The 19127-nt window shown below is 40.5% G+C and overlaps 2 long non-coding RNA genes across 3 annotated transcripts; one reads left to right on the forward strand and one right to left on the reverse strand.

The window, feature by feature from the left end:
* Window positions 1-4053: 4053 nt before the first annotated feature.
* On the reverse strand, window positions 4054-7350 carry LOC119294228. Of its 2 annotated transcripts, none has more exons than XR_005143383.1 (6): window positions 7217-7350; window positions 6391-6494; window positions 5724-5837; window positions 4635-4735; window positions 4449-4502; window positions 4054-4356 (listed from the first exon to the last, which is right to left on the reverse strand). It is a non-coding gene; the product is annotated as an uncharacterized LOC119294228 (long non-coding RNA). The 2 variants fall into 2 exon arrangements; XR_005143384.1 differs by having other exon boundaries at window positions 4449-4539.
* A 5622-nt stretch (window positions 7351-12972) lies between these two features.
* On the forward strand, window positions 12973-15015 carry LOC119294230. Its single transcript, XR_005143385.1, has 3 exons — window positions 12973-13601; window positions 13841-14217; window positions 14862-15015. It is a non-coding gene; the product is annotated as an uncharacterized LOC119294230 (long non-coding RNA).
* Window positions 15016-19127: the final 4112 nt, after the last annotated feature.

The raw sequence follows: 19127 nt of genomic DNA on the forward strand, positions 1-19127 counted from the left end.
GGGCCACCACGGGGCAACTCGAGGGCTGGTTTTACTCGTAGGCTGACCTATCCGGTGTGCCCTGAGAATGAGATACGTGCGATTCCTATCGGGATTTGTCGGCACATCGGGCGGCTTTGCTGGTCTTGTTTTACCATTGTCGAAATGTCTTGCGAACCGGGATTCCGAGGCTGATCGGGTCTTCCCGGGAGAAGGTATATCCTTCGTTGATCGTGAGAGCTTGTGATGGGCTAACTTAGGACACCCCTGCAGGGTATTTTATCTTTCGAAAGTCGTTCCCGCGGTTATGAGGCAGATGGGAATTTGTTAATGTCCGGTTGTAGATAACTTGACACTTGACTTCATTAAAATGCATCAACCGTGTGTGTAGCCGTGATGGTCTCTTTTCGGCGGGGTCCGGGAAGTGAACACGGTTTGGGTTATGTATGAACGTAAGTAGTTTCAGGATCACTTCTTGATCACTTCTAGCTTCTCGACCGATGCGTTGCTTCTCTTCTCGCTCTCACTTACGTATGTTAGCCACCATATATGCTTAGTGCTTGCTGCAGCTCCACCATATTACCCGTTTTTTCCTACCCTTGAGCTTAAGTAGTCTTGATCTCGCGGGTGTGAGATTGCTGAGTCCTCGTGGCTCACAGATTCTACCAAAACAGATGCAGGTACCGAGGATACCAGCGCAAGTGGCGCAACCGATCTTAAGTGGGAGTTTGATGAGGACCTTGGTCATTACTATGTTTCGTTTCCAGATGATCAGTAGCGGAGCCCAGTCGGGATGATCGGGGATCTAGCATTTGGGGTTGTCTTCTTTTCATTTGGATTTGACCTTAGCCGGTCTATGAGTGTATTTTGAATGATGTATGAACTTATTTATGTATTGTGTGAAGTGGCGATTGTAAGCCAACTCTCTTTATCCCATTCTTGTTCATTACATGGGATTGTGTGAAGATGACCCTTCTTGCGACAAAACCACCATGCGGTTATGCCTCTAAGTCGTGCTTCGACACGTGGGAGATATAGCCGCATCGTGGGCGTTACAACCATAACCCTCGCCTTCATTTCCCCAAGGCTCCTGAACAACATAGCAAATGTCTGATAGTCTGGTTTCAAAACCATGCATATCTTGACGACATCGAACAATGTCTCTCCTTGTTTCACAAAGGGTCTCTGTTAGGGAATGGACTTGTGTCTGGAGCGCAGATACAACATTGCTTTGAGCTTGCATACCTTGATCATGAGGCAGTTTGGACGATATTGCCTTAACAGCCAACCCAGTATTACGCAGGAACGTGCTTTTGGCACTGTTATTGGACAGGTACTGACCCACTGCAGCAAGAGCTGACATTGCGGTTATAGTTGCCTCGCCACCTTCAGAAGGTGGTGGTTCCACCATTTTTTCCATAGCTTGCTGAAAAGTTGAGGTTTTACATTAGTAGTACCAGAACAGAAGATATTAAGGAGGCAGCAAAACCAAAAAAAATAGCTTTGGTCTATATACACAAGTTATTCCGGTGAACCCATGTAAACTATTAGTTGTATTTTATTGCAAAGTACATAATAAAACCAGGTTCCAAACATATGACCATGTACCATCGCTAATGTATTGTCTATTTCTTCACATTGTATTGAGGGCTAAGGATAAAGAGACGAAGTTTATAATACGGTAAGCATAGTATGACATCATTCATATCACAAAACAACTGAGAACAGACAAACATGCAATTGTAACGTTGTGTGGGCAAGTCCAGCACGGAACTAGATTACGGGTCAAGATCAAAGGAACATCACTCCTCTCTTTTAAACCTTGTAAGGTGCAATGATACGCTAAGACAATTGTGTATAAAATTGAAAAGAGTAATAGACATTGGCTGAAAACTATGCAGTTCAAGGCACAAGTCAGAATAAGTAGTAGTTAAAAGGCATGAGGATTAAGGACTTACAACAGTAGCTTTGACTAGTGTAGTCATGCCCTTCTTCTTGCTGGTGTGACAGTCCTTGAAGATTTCCACAGCATTTGGTTCAGGTACTTTTTGGTCCTTGCGGGCTTTCCTCTACATTTCGAACAAGTCAATATAGATCTGATAATATGGTACAGCGAAAAGAGTGAAACAACAGCTAATTACAAGAGCCTTGTAGTGTGCAATATAGCTACAAGATCCTGTCGTCTGTTGGAATTTCACTTTCGTATGGTTGGCCTTGTTCTTTGAAAAGTTCGCCTACAAGAAGATAGATTTGTGTGGCACATGCGTAAATAGGACTTCAACATGTGATCTGATCACATATATATAATGTACCTGATACTTCGGATCAGACCACTGTTTAACAAGGCCCCTCTAGTCTTCATCCGATATATTTTCCACTGGAGATATTTGGGAAAGTTTACTGTTAGCCTTGCCTTGAAAGTGAGTTTTCCTCACCGATACTGTCGCAGAGCAGACTTGAAAACATGGGTGCAAGCTTGTCTGGTTGTATCATCTTGGCTATCCAACTTGAACCTCATCTATTGAAAATTATGGGAGTCTCATTATCAGCAACCTAGAAAGTATGGGACAGAGCAAGACGATATTACTAGTTTCCATACATAACCATACTTACAGATAAATGGTCGAGGAAGGTGTTGAACTGGGTTTCGTCTTTGTCATTCCTGTACTGAATCCATGTTGGGAGGATACATACATGACACCTAACTACAACCGCTGCCTCCGATACTAACTTGGCTGACTCTGTAGCATCACGTGGCCTTTTTAAACCAGCCTGAAAACGGATCTCCATTCTTCCTCCTTTAGATTTAGTTAACCTATCGAGCATTATCCCTGATGTTTGTTTCCTCTTGCGCCTAGGTGCTAGTCCAACAACGAACATAGGAAGTGTTAGTGTACATCAAATTGTGAGACTACATATAAAGAAGCATGCAACTGTAACTTGACTCTAGCAACTACCTTCTTGCTGTTGAAGCTCACAAGGTTCATCTGATATTGCCAGCTCGTCTTGTGTCAAGAGTGCTTGGGAAGTAGTGTCAGGTGGCAAGGAAGCTTGGGAACGAGCTGGTAGCTTAGATGACGCACGAGTAAGTCGTGGAGCTGGTAGTACTGTGGTAGGTGTTGCAAGAACAAGGGATGTCTCTGCTTGTTTGGTGGCAGTTATTTGTTTCTGTTTGGCTTTTTTTGCAGCTCGTGTAGCATGGGATGCCATGTTTGTAGAATTTTCCGCTGGACCTTGACCTTCTATTGCACCATCAGTACTAGCAGAATCTGCAAGATTCATCCGCTTCTCATTCCCTGCTATTATGTGTTTCTTCCTCTTTCTCTGTGCCAAGTTAAGTCAAGCCGACAAGAAAAACGAATAACAATTTAGTTCTTCAGAACAAATTGATGCGTGATGCAGACAAACTGAACTTTGATGTTAGACAACCACATGATAGGAGGATGTAATATGTATGAAAAACAGGACGAACACTACAACAGGACAGAGCTTTTGTAACACGGTGTTATGTTACTACATGCCCAAAACAGTGTTACTAGCCCTAGTAGTAACACATTTTGAAATGTGTTCCATTAGACCGTGTTACTAAGAGGTGTCCGTTGTCACATATAGTAGGTGTTACAATAGATTAAAAATTGTGTTACATTAGTAACATGCATATTATGTGTTACCAACCGTACCCGTAACACATTTTTGCAACTATAGTAACACTCGTAGTAACATATTTTTTTAGATATAGAACATTGTGGTAACATGTTTTTGTAACTATAGTAACACACTTGTAACACAATATCAAAATATCATAACACTATAATCTATAGTTGTCAATCACCTAGTAACATATCTATAGCTATAGTAAGACCATCAGTAACACTACTATATTAGTATGGTGACATAATTAATGTATTTCTTTTTTAGTTATTAACCACAAAATTAGGCAACCATTTATGTAATATACATTTATTTAATATAAAATCAATGCAATTGCTCAAACAGGTAATTATTATTATTTATTATTATGTTGCTTGGCACCATAAAAAAGATAGAGAAATTGAAGGACAACACATGCACAAATTAAAAATATCAATATATTTATTATATATAAGAGTGTAGGATACATATGCATTACAATAAACAAATACCAATATTTTGGTGCAACAGAATATCATTCATATCAATTTGACTATAGAGAACACAACTATGTAGAATATTACACCATAGCAGATGCATCAATTCGACCAAAGAAAAAGATCTTGGGAATGATATTACATTTTTCAATCTATCAATGTAAACTACAGGTATTGCTAAGTAAAATCTTCTTTGCTGCTTGATCCAGCCGAAGAATTCAGCTGCAACTCAATTATCCTTCTTTTGAATCTGTAAAAGAAAATTAAACCTTACAGTTATATGTGATTAAACGTATACAAATATAAATTCGAAATATGAAAGAAAAAAATACTTTAACTTACAAAAGCTCAAGGCCATGCAATTAAGTATCCTGAAGCAAAAGCATCACCAATTCTCTGCAATAAGAAACTCCCCTTGCTAACTCCTCATTATCTAGAATAGGTTCATCCATGGCAAAGTTATAAAGAATATAAACATTCTATATGAATTATCAATGAGCGCGTCCATATGACTACATAAACATATACCTGGAAACCAGTAGCCAGCATTACAATGCCTTTAAGCAACATGGAACTGTTATTCATAAACCCTTGAGGCATCGACACTAACCGAGCTCCCCGCAAACATTCTGCAAGAGTAGAATGATAAATAACTCGACATAGAAATAGATGTACAACCACGAGTGCGGCTAATCTGCACCCGGGCTCATCTGCACCCACGCTTAGAAACAAATTCAAAAAAAATACTAGAAAAATTCAAAAAAATCCAAATTTTTTTGTGGTGGTAGATAATTTGACGCGTGAGGTGCGCCCCAAAATTCAACTCATTTGAGCATCTGAGCAGCTCTCGGCAAAAAAGACAAAATCAGGATCTGTAAAAATGTATACTGTTCACGCACTGTTTTGACCCGATTTGTCTTTTTTGCCGAGAGCTGCTCAGATGTCCAAATGAGTTGAATTTTGGGGCGCGCCTCACGCGTCAAATTATCTACGACCACAAAAAAAATTGGAATTTTTTGAATTTTTCTAGTATTTTTTTTTGAATTTTTTGCTGAGAGGGAGCAGATGAGCCCGGGCACCGTTTTGAGTTTTCCGTACAACCACAAGCTACAAACTATAAGCATGCAGTATAAACAAATATTCAACAGATTTGGAATTTAATGTATAACCTATTTTGCACATAATGTAATGACAGGTACTCCCTCCGTTCCAAAATAGATGACTCAACTTTGTACTAACTTTAGTATAAAGCCGGGTCATCTATTTTGGAACGGAGGGAGTACTTGGTAAAAGGTCATGGTATCTTACATTTTACCTAAATAACAAAGTAACCAGGATGGGTACTTGGTAAACTGTGATGCTATCACCCATTGGATTATATCAAACTAGCAGACGAGATTGAGATACGAGAAATATAAGAATTAATGTGGAAATGGACAGACAAGCATCTGCTGTATTTTCATAGTGATAATTGGGATATACTACACCAAAATGATCTTACATCTACTGTTGTATGGCCTGCAGAACCCTTACCAGGAAAAGCACTATGTATTACACCTAAATTCCCTGTCAGTAAAGTAGATATGCATATTGTTGTACGGCCTGCAGAACCCTTACCAGAAAAAGCACTATGTATTACACCTAAATTCCCTGTCAGTAAAGTAGATATCCATAGTGCTCTGCACAATCTCTGTTATGTGATCTGGGACACCATCTTCTCCAACATTGCCTCTGCATTAATTCATGGAATGACATGAGCACATAAGTATATTGGGTAGAAGAGTAAACTCATCAAAGGAACTCAAAGTAATGATACAAACTTTCTACAAGATACTTATATTCCTGAAAGGCATGCACCGGGCTAGCCTGAATCTGTGATACTTGCTTACTTGAATAATATGTGCTGGCTACGCTGAATCTGTGATACTTACTTTCCTGAAATATATGTGCTAGGCTAGACCGAATCTGTACCAGATTATTATCACTAGACGATCTAGAAATACACATATATACAACATTGATTGCGCTAAATTAATTGCATGCCCAATTAATTTAATTCTGAAATTGCTAATTGACTGGGAACAACAAGCAGCCAAGCAGCAATTATTCATGGGTATTGGGTAGAAAGCAGCAACAGCGCAAGTATTCAGTCAAATGAGCAGCCGGACACAAGATCTGTGAGCCACCCACAACAGACTCATTGTAAATCTGGGGAGAGCTTGCAAAAACTGAGTACAGTACATCTAGTAAATTTCCACGAGATTACACAAAAGCGTGCACCCACTGTTTGATGTTCCAGGAGATGTCACAATATTCAGTCAGCTATCTTCAGGTAATGACAATGTCCACCGCAGGCCTTTCGGGCTTTTGACATTATTCACTCGGGTCCTGCTTAACAGGGATAAGTAGTAGTGTTAGTAACAGAACAATAAGTTGAGAAATGCATAGCTAGGTGAGGTGCACGCCTGCCTGTAATTCTAATTCTAAGTTGTGTCACTGGATAGTCTGGCCAGGTGAGGTGCACGCCTGCCTGTACATACACTGATCATGAATGGCATGCAGAACCTAGAAACAGATTTCCACTAGGCGTCGAGATAGCAACGACAGTGTATCTTACGCCTTACGCCCTAAATTAGCTGCCATCGTAGTTAGCTGCCAATATTCAAATCATGTGTTCCTGGTTAGATAATCAGGCGCCTGTTTACAGAACAGGGCGTCTTATAAGTACAGGGCACCTAAAACCAGATGAACACAATCTAATTCATCAGTATAAGCACTTGTTTACGAAACATGGCATCTTTAAAATTTATAGAATAATTCCACTTGATCCAGTGCATACAATATTATTGTGATGCGGTCCACTAAGTTCACACCTGACGCACAAGAAACTAGTACTGTACATAGTAGAACACAGACACCCCAGAGTACCACTTAATCTCCAAATCACAAAACAATAACATACAGCTCTTGACTAGTTCCACTGCACAAGCCGATGGCTCCCTCACAAGCATTCAATCAAACGAGTAGCCGAGGGCAGCAGCCGGCAACTCGATGGATGAACTCCAATTCACAGAGATGAAGACATGAGAGGATGGTGGGTTTGAGGTTACCTGCCGTCTGGAGGAGAGGATGCTGGAGACTGAGGTCGCCAGTCCAGTCCAGGAGGCGGAGGTGGTGTCGAGTCCAGCGGCAGTGACGGCATTGAGCCCAGGCGGCGGCGGCGGCGGCGGCGGCGGAGATCTCGGAAGAGGCAGCGCGTTCGCTGCTGCTGGAAGCACCTCCGTTTGTGGAGAGCGTACGTGCGACCCCCTCGGATAGGTTTTCTATATGGGCCGAGGCTGTTTATGGGCTGAGCCGTATCCCTAGCCTATCACGCACGTATGCCAGCCGTGTCCTCGTTTCACCTAAAAAAATGCATTTCTCCAAAAAAATCCTAAAAAACACGCATTTCTCCAAAAAAAAATAAACAAACATGCCGTGTCCTTGTGTTTTTATGTTTTTTTAATTCAAAAAACATGGGATACTATAGGACACGCCTATGACGACGTATCATGGTGTGTCGCTGTATCCCACCTATCAGAACGGCGAGATGGCAGTTTTTGCCGTATCAATGCTTTCGTGGCACGCAACATCAAAAACTGCAGCGGACAACAAAAAAAGGGTGCATCTCCTACGAAAAGAAATATATAAGTGCAGCGTAATGGTGTGGCCTACCGCAATGGAGGAGGAGGACGTGGAGTTGCCGGCAGTGGTTTTGTGTACCAGTCTGAGAGGGTGGCGGGGTGGCCGTCGTCGGGGTAGTAGTAGAAGAACTTGCCATTGATGTTCTCCTTCATGCGCAAGACACGGTCGAGGACGAGGTCATTAGAGGCGACGTTGGGTGAATGAAAGGTGGAGGAAGAGGAGGTGCGGCAAGGAAGCCCTCTCCCATATATAGGTACTCTCCGGCATTGTGGCCATGACCAGGAGAGTCAGTGGTTGATGGAGGCTAGCCTACTATCAATGACGATGATCACGACAGCATGGTGGCACCACAACGCATGATCATGGTGCGGATCCTAGCAGGAACCCAATGGACCGAAACTACGGCTCCGCGTGCACGCCGACATTAGCAAGGTTCTCCTCTCCGACGACACAAGGCGATGCCGTGAAGGAGAATGCGAAGTGGGGATAGGCCAATTGGATTATGGATTGGACTTTATTTCATTTTTATTTAGTTTATATTGCTAAAAGATGTAATATCACTGGAAGTCATTGAACTTGCGCCGCACGTTCAGTTTGGTGCTAGAACTTTGAAAATACGGTTTTCTGGTCACATAACTTAACTCAAGCGTGCAAATACGGTCATACTACGCATATGCGGGCGTATACATGTGTATGGCCCCACTTGTCAGTGACTGATGGCGCTGGGCGTGATGTATTTTTACACAGAACACTCTGAAAATAATTATTTTCCGAAACAATCAACCACAGCGACATATTGTTTTGCACAAAACACCCTCAAATTATTTTTTAAAGAAAAACAGGACCATGATACTGTACATATATGTATTTTGTTTAATATGGATAATCAACATATATGTACTTCACGGGGACTCATGTGGAGCTTAATTGAGCTGCGGGTACTACGGCCCATTTTGCGCGCACTATTTTTTAAAAGATAATTTGTAAGTAATAAAGGTACGTTCACATATTTGTGTGTTAAAAAATATTATATATACAAATAATGATTAGTAGATAAGAACATTTAAATATACACTTGCGGCTTATATTTAGTTAATATGGACATTGATAATATTTATTAGATAAATATTTTTTAAAAATTCAAAAGAATACACTTGTGGCTTATATTTAAATTATAAAATATGATGAACACAAACATTTACTAAATATTTATGACTATTCACTTGTGTAAATTTTTTATTCATGACTTATATTCAACAAAGTTATATAACTTACATATTAGCCACGACTGAATATTCTTTTAACAGTTCAAATTTTAAATTATTAATATTTTTAATTATACAAACATTGAACTATACAAAATGTGCGTATATATAATTATTGAAATGTTCGTATAATTAAAATAATATTTTTGAAAACCAAATATGCAATACGCACATTTGTATAGTACACATGTTTATATATATTTTAAAATACCTCAGATAAAATGGGCCGCAGTCTCCATAGCCTATTTAAACTTCACATGCATCCTCGTTTAATATATATAAGTTCCTGATCTATTTTAGACATCCAGATCTGGCCGGTTGTAGTGTCTAGATTGTATTGATTTAAACAGTTGGTTGTAGGTTCAAGTCCTAGTAGATTCTTTTCGGCGTTAAATTTTGGGAAACGTTTGCAGTCGGTCAGCCGGCCGAAACTGGGCCAGTCTCTTCCTCGCACAATGCACGCTCACATGGACCCACGTGACCGCTTGCCCACCGCTATCCACAGGAACCTTATCCCTTCCCCGCCCCCCACGCGAGACCTGTCCAGTTCCTCCCTTGCCGTCGTTCTCTCTCTCTCTCTCTCTGAATCCTTGGAATCCCAGCGCCGGTGGGTTGAGCAGCGCCGGAGCCGATGCGAGTGGGGGAGTTGCATCCATGGATGTTCTTCATCCCCTTCTCTCTCTAGCAGCCATAGATGGACTCCTTCCCCTTCTCTCCCCAGCAGCCATGGATGCACTCCATCCCCTTCTCTCTCCAGCAGCCATGGATGAACTCCATCACCTTCGTCACCCATCCTTAACCATCTTTTTTTCCCTGTAGTTGTTGAAGAAGCTGCAACCGGCCATGAAAAAAGTTGCATCCACACTCCGAGGTGCTGGAACCGGCTAGGAAAAAAGCTACGACCACCTTAACCTGAGGTGCTAGAATCGGCATTTTCTTTTGCTGGAACTGCACTTGTTTTTGCTGGAACCATATGTTCTTTTTGCTTCAAGAACACTACTCCAGTTTTTTTGCTGAGATTTTTTTGCTTCAATCATATTAATTTTTGCTGGAACCGTCCTTTTTTTTGCTTCAATCTGACCATGGTAATTCTGCTCTTGAGATTTTTTGTTGGAACCTGCTAAATTTTTGCTACTACGGCGACGGCAACAGGGAAGCATTTGTGTGTTTTGTTGAAACCGGTGTTTTGTTTTGCTACCACCGATGGATTTTCTTTGCTGCCACCGGTGATGACCGGATTTCTTTGCTGAGTTCTTGTTTGATTGAAACGGTGATGCATGCCTACACGGCAAGCGAGGGACGGCCATGGCGGTGAAGAGGGAGCTGCGATGGCGGGTTGGGACGCGAAGAGCTACAGGGGGTGGACGGGCACGCATGGCGTGGCCGTGGCGGACGGCGCGGCGATGTGCCAGAGACAAGCGAGGGGGAGAAGATTGGGATGAAAGGGGATGCGTTGACTTTGATCGAACAGTCACACGCGGACCAATCTAACGGTGGGTGGTCGACCGGCCCAAAAGTTAGGCCGGCGCACCGGCGCCTATCAGTCCCCTTAAATTTTTGCATTTGCATTCTCGGGTTAAAAAGTAGTTGCTCGTCTGTTCAAGTCCTGGCATGCCATTTTTGTTGTTAATGTTCGCATATATGTGCAGTATTGTGTTCCTGTTTTCTGTAAATAAAAGAAGTTTTAATGTTCGCATATATGTGCAGTATTGTGGTCCTGTTTTCTGCAAATAAAAGAAGTTTTAATGTTCACATATATGTGCAGTATTGACTTATTGCGGGCCTGTTTTCTGTAAATAAAAAAAGTTAAGGTGTTTTCTATAAAAATACATCGCTGCGGTTCACTTCTTCCACAAACAAAAAAAAAATTCAGGGTGTCCTGTGTAAAATACGTCGCGCCTAGTGTCGTTCGTCACTTACGAGTGGGGCCATACACATTGATATGTCTGTATACGAGCATTGTGACCGAATCTGCACGCTTGAGTCAAGTTAGGTGACCACAAAACCGTATTTTTAAAGTTTTAGCACCAAACTGAACATGCAACGCAAGTTCTATGACTACCGGTGATATTACCTCTTGCTAAAAATATATTTAGTTAGAACTTATGCTGTTGGAAATGCCCTCAAGATTATCTTAAATAAAAATGTCACCAAGATCGAGGTTGTTTGTATGGTCAATAGGAATCTTTTGTATCATTTCAATCAAATTTAGTATGCAAATTATACAATACAATTACAAAATTAGTGGCATGTACTCATGAATAGCTTTGAATTACTTGTAAATACTAAGAACGTGTATGTACTCATGAATAGTGTACAACATGCAAGTGTGAGCACCCCTCCCATCGTGTGATCTAATCAAGCTAGCCATGACCAAAAACTATACCTTATTAGTCCATACTAATTGTTTACATGTCTATGAGTAAGGGTACCTATCTATGCGAGAGATTCATCAATTATGAAAGATAGGTTTTTCATAATTGAAGAATCATTTGATCGTATCACATCCCCATAAATAGCTATGAAACTACCAGGCATTGCATCTATATAAAAGAACGCGCGAAAGCTCCATCAAAACGGGGACATTCTAGAGAATCTATGCCCGTACTCTAGCTCAAAGTAGATCGATGCAACATTATTTACAACCCTCGTCAAATGGTAGGACCAGGGGCTACTGACGGTGTCACGGGAAACCGGGTGCCCCGAGCACACTATAATTGTGTACCCTACCTAGCATGCAAGGGATCAAACCATAAATTTACTTGTGATGTGGTATGGTAATGTGGATTTACTATAAGCGTGAGATTATGATCTACTAGTTGATATAAAAAAACATTAAGGCTGAAGACGACTAGCTAGAACCATATGCATCCTTGGTCTGCTATCCCGGCAGCCAAATGGAGCATGCTTCTCTGCCCTGAGACAGTTAGCGACACCCAGAACATCGGTGAAGGTTGTACTAACAACAGATGATTGTGAACATTGGTAGCGATGGTCGGAGTAGACCCTGACGAAGCTATCATAGATGGTCTCGTCATTGTTGTGTCGACATAGCTCTCACCGGGATGAACACATATCAGTAAGTTCCCATGAAACCAACTTCCAACAAAAGGAACCAATTTTGTTGTGCGCGAAGAACTGCTTGGTGGCATAGGATTGAATAATGAACATCTAAAGAAACCTTCAAAACCCTTGGAACGACAGATGCGAAAGGTTTGCACATCGGTCCAGTCTCCACCTTTGCTTGCACCTCCATGACGATAGAGAATAAGGGAGACGAGGCCAGCTACACCCATAGTTTAAGAAATCGACCATACCAATAGTCGGATCTAAAATAGAATGCTGGGACTAACGTCTCTCCATGATGGGACTGTCAGTTAGGCCCTTTCACGAGACGTGTGATGCGTATGATGGACAAAGACAAGATAACCAATTTCGTGAACATAAACCTTTGTACATTGGAACATGATCCAACGTCCCAAGAGGTAGACGATTGACCTTGCATCGATCGACCACCCCTAGCGACGGCCTTGATTAAATGCTCTAAACCATCAATGCTACTAAATCAGGAGAAACTAGTGACGTAGAAAAAAACAAGGAAAAACTAGTTGACCGGACTATTTTTATTTTTATCTGATGAAACTGGCGAACCAAGCGATTTGCACTACTTCAAAGTTCAAATACATATGTTCAAAAAAAAGTTCTAATACATGATACAATTATGCTAAAAATATATATGAAAACCCCTATTTGGTAGGGTTCACGGCCCAATTGGAGTCCCTTTTTCCCCCACGAAGCAGCCCTATTGGGCGCTGCCGCCCCTTCCGCCGCCGCCCCTGCCTCGCCGCCAGGACCGCCCCTCCCTCGCCGACTCGCCGCCCGCGCAGCCGCACAACCGCACCTCCCCGTGTTGCCACTCCCGCATCCAGCCGTCCCGCGCGATCTCTGCTGGCGCCTGGGGGGAGGGTACGCCGCCGCCTGGTTCAAATCTGACCACCCTGCTCTAGTACAGCGCCTGCCAGACCTCCCTCCGCTTGGCCAGTCCAGGTGCAGCCAACCAGGACGACCAGGACGCCCGACGGTCACCTCTAGACCTCCCTCCGCTCCAGATCAGGACGCTCAGCCGACGCTGGCAAGATCTCTCTCTGCTCTTCTGTGCCTCCCCATTCTTCTATCAATGATCAATCTATCCTAGCATAAAGCATCCATATGTGATTTTTTTTGAAGTACAGAATCAAACTGTGTTGTTTTTGCTGTCCTGATGAAAATTGTTGATAAATAATGAGAGGTATTGGAGAAAAGAATTAGATATTGGTATTGGTATTTGGTAATTACCATTTGTTTGATTGTTATCATATTTGCTATCCAGTACATGAAAACACGGTCATGAGAAATCATACACATAATTTACTATATCCAGTACATGAACAGTTGACCAGTGACATGATAACGATTTGTGTGATTGTTTGCCATTCTAACAAGTTACTCTAACAGTGCCACTCTACCAAAGTAACAAGGCCACATAGTCTTCTTTGAACTTCTAAAGGTATTAATTATGTACAGTTCTCTTATGCAAAATTGATAATTTTAGTATGCATGTAAGACCATATTGATCTATTTGTATGTGCTATTGTTAAATTAATCAGAACGTTGGCATGTCATATTTGTTGCCACTTTTTTTGGTGGACTGCCCTGTTTTGAAATCCACCACTGCATTGTTGTCAGATATGTTATTTTTGCCCCCTGTCACTCAACGCAGTTACTATATTTATTTTTGTTACACAGTGTATCAATGGATTTAGAATCTATAAAGGAGCTATTGCTTTCTCCTAGACCAAGTGAGGAATGCTTGGCTGGTGTAGCTGGTTTTCTTGACTTTGCGTACATAGAGGGCAAGTCAAAGAATAATTTTAAGGCACGACTTGACCTGCAGGACATGAAAATCAGGCCAGAGCTACATCCTAAAAATAAACCTACCGACGAGTATTTTCTTCTAGCTGCTTCTTATACCATGTCAAAGAAAGAGAAGCATCAGTTTTTCAAAGTACTTCATGATATAAAAGTTCTAGATAGTTACTTGGGGAACTCAAAAAAACAGAAGGAACAGTTTTGCAAAGTACTTCGTGATATAAAAGTTCCAGACGGGTATTTGGAGGAATGAGGTCAGCCATTAAACATATAAACCCAACCTTTGCTTTTCTTTATTGCTTTAGAAGTTTCTCGTTTATATTTTCCATTGATGCTGCCACTGTGGATTAGATAACTTTGAGTACTTCATCCTTACAGTCCTGACAGTTACTTGGTTGAGGATATTATGCAAAATTTCATCCACGACTAAAATAATTCATTGTTAAGATATGTAGCAGTAGCTCTGTGCTTGGCCTCGTGCCTTTTACTTGCTTTCTAAAGCTCTGCAAGATGTTATGTTCTACTTGTTTTCTGAAGCTATATGAGATGGGATTCCCCTCTTAATAAAGACACATTTTTTCCTTGAGCTTCCGTTTCCTAGATATAAATGTTGTTTTGCTGGTATATTTCACTCTGTCATGATGCACAATACTATTTTGCTGGCCCTCTTGTGTTTCTGTCTAGTTTGTACGGTTAAGCATGTATGTGCCGGATCATACATGTTATCTGTACCTACAAATATGAACTTAGCGTTAACTAGGAAATCTCATGTTCTACCATAAAGCACTGAGTTAACAGTATATTATAATTACAGACCATATATGTATTGAATTTATCTTGACTCTTCTGACTTGTAATGAACTTCTGCTCAAGCACTTCATTGAATCTTATTTTTCAGGAAATTTTGCCAGCGGAGATTAGAAGGATTGTTCTAAACTGGTGCATGAAGCTATGCGCTCTTTTAGGACATTTTTATGTCTGCATAGTTTTTGCTCTTCAAACATGAAGCTTGAAAAAAATACGAAACTTTGTACCGAGTTAAGCTTTATGTAAGACGGATTGTCATTGGAAATAGATAGACACATTTTTGTGAAAGAACTATTATGTCAAATTTACCATCTTTCAAACTAAGCTTATGTCTGTTTGAAATTGATGTTTTGGTTTATGTGGGATGTTTGTTTGGTGTCAGACCCTCGACGTCTGATTCAATGTTTTCTTCTTTGTGGTTGTGAACCATCCTTTGCGTGTGTGACTTCTGTGGCTTGCACTCGTATTTTTTTTGGTACGGACGATTCTTGTGCTGTACTAGCTAGAGTGTGTGGGTGTTCTGAAAAATATATGTTTACTAGCACACGAACAACTTTCTTTTCTAGGTTTCATTCTAGTGCTATACTGGTCTACTAGATTGCTGATTACTACTAAATTGTTTTCTTCTTATACAAACCACGTTCAGTCAAGGTATGGAGTCGTGCCTTATTAGTTAAGGATGTGATTAGCATATTTTTAAGAGAAAAATGACTACATTCCAAGATTTTTTTTGAAAAATGGGCGTGATTAGCAAGTCATCCGACGCCTGTACAATAAAAATGATTACTTAGTATAGTTGTTTGCCTCAAGAAATATAAATATACTTTTTTACTTCACTTTATTTGGTGAACGTTCAGTTTTTCGTCATATACCATAACAACGAAAACTGAAAAAGGTATAGAAGTTCATACCATACCGAAACCAGAGACTATAAAAATCGTAAAATTTGTTTGGTTTGGTTTGTTTTTATTGATTTGGTTTTAAATGCGCGGAATGATTCAATAGTGACAATAAAAGAATGTTTAAGTTACTTTTCTAAAAACATGATCTCTTGCCAAATGAACCACTCATTATTGGTTCTAATTCATTCTGAAATCACAAATTGCAGCTAGCCTTGTTGGTATTGGGCCGTTGGGCTTGCCTTGGCTCAAGGACAATGGTTCAATTCCTAGTTTACACATGATTTTCTTGATACTCACTGGTTTCTCGCTAAAAGACCGACTTACCTGAAAAATTGGACGAGGCCTCGATTTCGGTTTTCCCCCTCTGACCGTTGGTTCAGCCATGTTTTGGAAACTATGTTCAAAAGTTAAGCTCGCATCTGTTGTTGGTCTTCCACTCCTTCGCGAGTATTGTCGTCAAATACTTAATTTTATAAGGTCATTTTAAAGTGTGCATTTGGCATTTATGATCTTTGAGTCATCATAAAATTCATGTAAAATACGGCTAATAGGATAGTCATTGCAACCATACTCAATAGTTCAGTATTTACAACCAAACTGTATTGTTTCTTCATATGACATTGACCAAAGAATGAAAACTATATTGCCAAAACAAAAACTTATTTATAGAAAAATCACGTTGACACGTGGGAACTATGTGTCAAGGTATTCATGATCTACGTATGCGGTTGATTTTAATTTTTCTATTTCCCCAATGTTAGAGCTTGTAACACAATATCAACACATGATTATATGTTACTACACTACATTTGTAACATATACGCACCAACACATACTTATGTGTTACTCTGTGAATACCTAAGTAACACAATCTTACCAACACGAACTTATATGTTACTATGTCATTATCTCAGTAACACGTTTGGGGGTCTGGTACACTATGTGTTACTGCTTGTAGTGCAACACACAATGATGTGTTACTGTTATTTTCCTTGTCACACATTTTTCTATCTGTTACAAGATTGTGTTACTTAAAGTCTGTTTTGTTGTAGTGGGAAGAGATAACCAGAACTATGATGTGTAAACTAAGAAGAAGACATTTCACCAAATTAGAAGCAATGCAATGGAAGGTAGACACAATATGAAAGATGCTACAAATATCGCTCTGCCAAGTTAACAGTGTCTCATCATAAATGGCCTTTAAACAAATGTGAAGCAGTACAAGAAATAAATCATATGCAAGATGCAAACAACATCACACTACCATGTTAGAGGTCTCTCGTCATTAGTGTCATTGCATATTGACAACATTACATATTCACAGCTTATGATGTGTAAACTAAGGAGAAGGCATTTCAACAAATTAGAAGCAATGAAATCTAGACACCATATGAAAGATGCAAAGAATATCACTCTACCAAGTTAAAACTGTCTCGTCATAAGTGTCATTTCAACAAATTAGTAGTACAAGCTAGAAAAGAATGTGAGATGTAACCTATATCACACTCCGAAGTCAAACGTGTCTTATGATAAGTGATTATTGTAGGTTACACAACAGTACTAATTTGATGTAAGAACATGGTGTGATAGACATATATTGTATGTTCTAGAAACAGGAACACGCGTCTTATTCAAGTATAATGTGTAAAGTAAGCAGATGGAATTCAACAAAATTAGAAGCAATACAAGCTAGACATCACACATAACATGCAACCACATATAACAGTGCCAAGTTAGAGGGAGCACCGGTGATGCTGCACTAGGGGAGATGTGCTCATTATAAACACAACTTTGTTGAGTGTCTATGCATGTGTTGTCTTGGAAATCATCTTGGGGGTGTGGAGGAGTAGAAACTGTAGAGGCCCTCCGTTCGGAAGGAGCACCTTTATCTGCTGCCTTGCTAACTTCCTTCCGCTTTATTGATTTTGAATTGTCAAGTAAAACCGACAAGAAAAAGCAATAAAATTCTCTCTTCAGAACTCATTCATGCATGATACTGACACTCACTACTTTGATGTAAGGCAAACACATGATACCAGGATGGAATATGTACGAAAAATAGGACGGCATGGCATGTTCATAACTGTTTGTGTAAACTAATTAGAAACCATTCTAGCAAATAAGAAGCAACGCAAGCTAGACACCTCATGAAAGATGGAACCAATATGACTCTGCCATGTTAAAAGCGTCCCATCATAAATGGAATTTCAACAAATTAGAAGCAGCGCATGCTATAAATCATATGAAAGATGCAACTAATATCGCACTGCATATACTAAAGGTGTCTCGTCATATTGATTGATGCGGATACAAAAAAACAATAGTTTTATGTAAGGACATGCTTAATAGACAGATGTACTATGTACTAAATATAGGAAGGCATGTCACATTAACATGTATAATGTATAAGATAAGCAGACTAGCACATGCAGTTTAACCAGATTGGAAGAATTACAATCTAGACACCATATGCAACATGCAACCACATATCACGCTGCCAAGTTAGATCAAGCACATGCGATGCTAGTGTAGGGGAAATGCTGTAATCAACGACAGAGCTACGTTCACTATCTTCATCTAGCATTTCTGTTTCTTGAGAATCATGTCGGGAGGCTGACGCTGCATTCTTTAAATGAGGAGAAGTCCCCTTGCCTTCCTGCCTCGTCATAAGTGATTGATGAGGGATACACAAGAACATTAGTTTGATGTAAGAACATGGTTAATACACAGATGTACTAGTATGTACCAAAAACAGAAAGGCATGTCATATTCAAAGGTATAATGTGTAAGCTAAGCAGATGCAATTTAACCAAATTGGAAGCAATACAAGCTAGACATCCGGTTGGAGTGGTGAGCATCATCATCTAGGACCTGAGAGCCTGGTGGGAGGCGGGCTGCTTCGCCACCATCGCAGCTTTTTAGTTGGCTTCCATGTGATGCCTATCTTTGCTGGGCTTGTCACTGGCTCGGCTAGTGTCCTGACTAGCTATTTGTCTTCTGGTGCTCACGGGATGGTGGTTCATGTAAAAAAATATCTTTCCTTATCAGACCGACTTCGGCCTTTCGAATACAAGTTAGACACCATATGGAACATGCAACCACATATGACACCGCGAAGTTAAAGCAAGCACCTGGGATGGTGGTTCATTGCGAGCGAGGTCATCAACTCCAGAGCTATGTTTACCGTCTCCATCTGCTGACACTGCACCCTTTATAGCACTGTACGTGTCGTGCATACCTGCGAAGAAAGCTGGCGCGACTTCTCTCTTTTCTTTGCTGCTTCTCTTTCGGCAGACTCTGAAATACCCTTGCATAAAAACACAATAGTGAGAGTATGGGTGAAGTGTGTGCAGAACTAGTGCACTGTAAAAGTAGCAGATAGCAGGTGGCTGAAAAATAAATGACAGGAGACATATGATAGCTCTACAACATTGCATGGGAAACAAAATTAGATT

This window comes from Triticum dicoccoides, chromosome 4B (assembly GCF_002162155.2).
Source record: "Triticum dicoccoides isolate Atlit2015 ecotype Zavitan chromosome 4B, WEW_v2.0, whole genome shotgun sequence".
Lineage (NCBI taxonomy): Eukaryota > Viridiplantae > Streptophyta > Magnoliopsida > Poales > Poaceae > Triticum > Triticum dicoccoides.